This window comes from Tamandua tetradactyla, chromosome 7 (genome assembly GCF_023851605.1).
Source record: "Tamandua tetradactyla isolate mTamTet1 chromosome 7, mTamTet1.pri, whole genome shotgun sequence".
NCBI lineage: Eukaryota > Metazoa > Chordata > Mammalia > Pilosa > Myrmecophagidae > Tamandua > Tamandua tetradactyla.
In genome coordinates, this window is record NC_135333.1 from 144,278,015 (window position 1) to 144,284,014 (window position 6,000).

The following is a 6,000-nucleotide window of genomic DNA, read 5'->3' on the forward strand; positions in this document are numbered from 1 at the left end:
GCCTCATTTTTGTAAATAACATGTGAATGTGGCTAGGCCCTCTCAGAGGCCATCTTTACAGTCAACACTTAATTGGATGTCTGCCATATAATGCCAGTATTAAATGGTTTTTTAAAGACCAATTATTAAGGTTTTGGCAGTGGTGATTAGGATTTTTTTTTTTTAATGAATTGGCACTGAATAAAACATGTTGGCCAAGTCAGTGACAGCAAAGCAATTGCCTATGCTTTTGTGTATATCTTTTATTAATTAGATTATGTTAGAAACAGTAGATTTGATGGGCAGGACTTATACATTGAGGTTGGTATAATTGGTGTTTAATTGCCCCACATTGCTGGAGATTTTAAGAGCTGGCTGAGTAGGGCTATTGTATGGAGAGATGTAGGTATAAAGGATAAGGAGGTCTTGGTTTATAGGCCAGAGTCCCTCGTACCTTGTTTCAGGTGCTTTTTCTGAATTTATCACCTTGAGTGTCAGGGGAAGTTCCACAGGGGTCCCACTTGGCATGGCCTATCTAGGGAGCCAAAGATTTTATCTTACTCCAAAAGACATGTTAAAGCTTCAGTACCTATAGTAGGGAAAATAAGAGCAAAAGGTGCCACCACTAGGAGTAGTTGTTTAGTAAGCATTGTTCCAATAGCCACAACTCGCAGGAAGGAAGGGAACTGAGTCTTTGGTATGCAGTCGGAGGAGGGGAGCTTCTAGGGGAGAGGCCATGTAGTGCCAAGTAGGGTGGCCACCTGGGCCTGATAAACCAGAATCTGTGACTCTGATGTAGTCCTGCTCAAGTCTTGCCAAAACTACCAACCAATCTATAGCCTTGCAGATAGCATAAACCATACCTATAGGAATGAGCAAAGGCCCTGTAATTTGGGGAAGGGGGTGTGTCCCTCAAAGAAAATTTTCCATGACTCAGTATGAAAGAGGACCTCCTTTGGGCTGGAGATGAACTCCATGTCTCTTCTCTGAATGTGCAAATAAATGTTGTGTCCAGGGCATCATCTCAATCTTTTTAAGTGACAAACAAACCCCATTAATTGTTTTGCAGAGGGCACCTGCCTTCTTTGGTTTCTTTTAGCAATGTTTTGCAGTTTACTGTGTACAAATCCTTTGGATTCTTGGTTAGATTTATTCCTAGATATTTCTGTCTTTTAGTTGCAATTGTAAATGGAATTTTTTCTTGCTTTCTTCTCCAGATTGTTCACTGTGTGTATATATAAACAATGGGTGTTGATCTTCTAACCCACCACTTTGCTGATTTCATTTATTAGCTTTAGGACCCTTGTTGATTTTTTAGTATTTTCTGTATTTAGGGTCATGTCATTTGCAAATAGGGAAAGTTTTACTTCTTCCTTTCCTGTTTGGATGCCTTTTATTTCTCTTTCTTGCCTAATTGCTCTGACAAAAGAACTTCCACTACAATGTTGAATAACAGTGGTGATGTTGAGCATCCTTGTTCCTGATCTTAGAGAAAAAGCTATCAGTCTTTCACCATTAAGCAGGAAGTTAGCTCTGGACTTTTCATGTTTGCCCTTTATCATGTTGAGGAAGTTTCCTTCTATTCCTAGTATTCTAATTTTTATCAAGAAAGGGTGCTGTATTTTGTCAAATGCCTTTTCTACACCAATTGAGATAATTATGTGTTTTTTTCCTTCATTATGCAAATGTGGTGTTTTACATTAATTAATTTTCTTATGTTGAACCAACTTTGCAGATTAGGGATAATTCCCACTTGATCATGGTGTACAATTCTTTTTATGAGCTGTTGGATTCAGTTTGCTAGTATTTTGTTAAGGATTTTTACATCTGTATTCATAAGAGATATTGTTCTGTAGTTTTATTTTCTTTTGGCATCTTTATCTGACTTTGGTATGAAAGTGATGTTGGCCTCATAGAATGAATTATGGAGTGCTCCCTCCTCTTCAATATTTTGGAAGCATTTAAGCAAATTAAAGTTAAGTCTTCTTGAAATTTTTGGTAAAATTCCCCTTTGAAGCCATCTGGTTCTAAGCTTCTGTTTGTTGGGAGTTGTTTGATTACTGATTCAATCTCATTAGTAATAATTGGTTTGTTGAGATATTTTATTTCTTCCTGAGTTAATGTAGGTGGTTTGTGTGTTTCTAAAAATTTGTCCTTTTCATCTAGATTATCTAATTTTTTTGTGTGCCGCTGTTCATTGTATCCTGTTAAAGTCCTTTTTTTTCCCAGTAGGGTCAGTAGTAATGGCTCCCGTTTCATTTCTAATTTTTATTTGTTTCCTTTCTCTTTTTTTTTTCTGTCAGTCTAGCTAAATGTTGGTCACTTTTATTGATCTTTTCAAGAAACTAAGTTTTTATTTTGAAAATTCTGTTTTTTTCTATTTTATTTATCACTGCTCTAATCTTTGTTATTTACTCCCTGTTGTTCACTTTGGGATTGGCTTGTTCTTCTTTTACTACTTCTATCAGTTTTGAGGTTAGGTGTCTGATTTGATTCAAAGTCTTCTTTTTGAAAGTAAACATTTAGAGATAAAATTTTCCCTCTCAGCACTGCCTTTATTGCATTCCATGAGATTTTCATTTTCATTTACCTCAAGATATTTCCTAACTGTATTTCAGATTTCTTCTTTAACTCATTGGTTAAGAGTACATGCTTAATTTCCATATATTTATGAATTTTCCATTTCTCCCTCTTATTGACTTCTAGCTTCATTCCATTGTGGTCAGAGAATACTCACTGTATAGTTTCAATATTTTTATATTTATTGAGAATTACCGTCACCTTATGTATGGTCCATTCTCGAGGATGACTGATATGCACTCAAGAATAATGTGCTTCTTAGTATTTGGAGCACAAAATAAAAAATGTATTTGCAAAGTTCCCTTGAGAGCCTGGAGGAAAAAATGTGAAACTAACTTCCCCTCCTGGGGAATTCCATATTATTACAAGCATTAGGGACTCCCAATTTAATAAGCCAAGCTCTCGATCTTGAAGCTTGCCATATAAAACTTATTTATGCAATAGCGAAGCTAAGTGTGCTTATAATTATGCCTAAGAGTCAAACCCTAGGGTACCTCTTTTGTTACTCAGATGTGACCTTTTTCGTTTTATAAAAAATATTTTTATTGACAAATCTTCACACATACAGTCCATACAAGGTATGCAATCAATGGCTCACAATGTCATCACATTATGATTCATCACCAAGGTTATTTTTAGAGCATTTGCATCACTACAGAAAAGGAAATAAAAAGAAAAAACTCATACTTCCATATCCCTTACCACTCCCTCTCATTGACCACTAGTATCCCCATCTACCTAATTTATTTTACTCTTTATCCCACTTATTATTTATTTATTTTTTATCCATATTTTTTTTTTACTCATCTGTCCATACCCTGGATAAAAGAAGCATCAGACACAAAGTTTTCACAATCACACAGTAACACTGTTAAAGCTGTATCGTTATACAATTATCTTCAAGAATCAAGGTTACTGGAACACAGCTCAATAGTTTCAGGTACTTCCCTCCAGCCACTCCAATACACCATAAACTAAAAAGGGATATCTATATAATGCATTAGAATAACCTCCAGGATAACCTCTTGACTCTGTTTGAAATCTCTCAGCCATTGAAACTTTTTTTTGTCTCATTTCTCTCTTCCCTCTTTTGGTCAAGAAAATTTTCTCAAGCCCATGATGCTGGGTCCTGACTCATCCTGGGAGTCTGTCCCACATTGAAGGGAGATTTATACCTCTGGAAATCATGTCCCACATGAGGGGGAGGGCAGTGAGTTCACCTGCTGAGTTGACTTAGAGAGAGAGGTCACAGATGTGACCTTTCTCTTGAAGTCAACTCTGCACATAAACTCACTACCTTTCTTGCTACATGGAACATGTTTCCCAGGGGTGTAAGTCTCCCTGGCAATGTGGGACATGATTCCCAGGGAAGAGATTAGATTGGCCCTGGCATTGTGGGATTGAGATGTCTTCTTGACCAAAAGGGGGAAGACAAATGAAACAAAATAAAGTTTCAATGGCTAAGAGATTTCAAATAGAGTTGAGAGGTCATTCTGGAGTTTAAGCATCAGCCCGATATTGCAAATTGCCACAGTATGCCAAACACCAAAGAACAATATTTCTGGGCTCTATCTAAGACCCTATAACTGTCTTACTTAGTAAGTTTATTTTTACAGAAACTTAAGGCCTCCAGATTGTTCCTATGCCAGATAAGCCCTGAAACTCAGAGGTACCAGTCTCCCCAAGAATATCAATGAATTTCATTCCTCTATTCCATAAGGTCAACCCTTTTCCCGCATGAAGAAGCTAAAATGGTCATTGGCCTGATAGCCTTGAAGATTAAGAGAATGATCAAATGAGAGACAGGAAGTGTAGCCGAGAAATTAGGATTTAACAAATGATCATGGCTACTGACTCAATATACAGATATTTCTTTTTAGTTTCCAGTGTATCAGAATAGCCAAAAGAAAATGTCTGAAATTGTTGCTCTATAATCCAGTAGCCTTGATCTTTGATAATGATGTGTATCTATATAGTTTTATCATGTTGATCACGTGATTGTAAAGCCATGTGGCTGACACTCCCTTTATCCAGTGTATGGGTTGATAAATAATAAAAGAAAGACATGCATGAAAAAAGATAGGTCAGGAATATGGGGAAAAATACCCCGACATAAACTAAGGACAATAGTTATGGTACTACTTTAATAATCTTTCATCAATTGTAACAAATGTAACTACTGTTAAAAAAATAGTAGATAGTGTTATCATCAATGATAACAAATTTTCCACACGAGTGCAAGTGTTATGCTGGAGTGGTGTATGGGAATCCATTCCGTATCCACAAGCTCTCTAATAAAAAAAAAAGTTTTCTTAATGAATGTGTATTCTGCTTTTTGTTGAGGAAATGTTCTAAATATGTCTGTTAGACCTAGTTGGTTTAGAGTATCATTCAAATCTTGTGTTTTGTTATTGATCTTCAGACTAGATGTTCTGTCCATTATTGGAAGTGGGGTACTATAGTCTTCTACTATTAGTGTAGAACCATCAGTTTCTCCCTTCAAATCTGTCAGTATTCACTTCAGCTATCTTGGGACTCTAGTGTTAGGGGCATATAAATGTATAACTTTCATATCTTCTTGTTGAATTGTCCCCTTTAAAGGTATATAATGACTATCTTTATCCATCATAAATGTTTTTTAACTTAAAGTCTATTTTATCTGATATTAGCATAGCTACCCCAGCTCTCTTTTGGTTACTACTTGCATGGTCTATTTTTTTCCACCTTTTTACATTCAGCCTACTTGTATTTTTTAATTTAAGGTGAGTCTCTTGCAGACAGCAGATAGTTGGATTTTATTTTTTTATGTATTCTGCCAATCTCTGCTTTTTGACTGGAGAATTTCATCCACATACATTTAAAGTCACTACTGATAATAGAGAACTTTCTTCTGCTATTTTGCTATTTATCCATTTTACGTCTTACAACTTTTTTGTCCCTCGATTCTTCCATTAATACCTAATATAATTTTTATTGTTTTTTTGTGTGTTGTGCCATATTGAGTGTCTTCTTACTTCTATCTGGATATATTTTCCATCTATTTTCCTTGTGGTTACCATGGGGTTAAAATTTATTGTCTAAATAGATTGTAGCAATAGCCTATGGATTAATACCATCTTCATTTCAATAGCATGCACATAATATTTTTCCTATACCCCTCTGTGCCCCCACGTTTTTCTATACTTGTTACCACTTACATCTTTGTACATTTTTATGCTCCAAACCATAGATTTACCACTAATTTTTACTCATTTGCATTTTAGCACCTGTTGAAGTGAAAAATGGCGTTACATACCAAATAGTAAACTGCAATTTTACTAACATTTATAATTACCCAAATGATTACCTTTACCACAGGTCTTTATTTCTTTATGCTGCTTTGAACCATTGTCTAGGTTTCCTTTCAAACTGAAGAACTCCCTTTATCATTGCATATAGGGC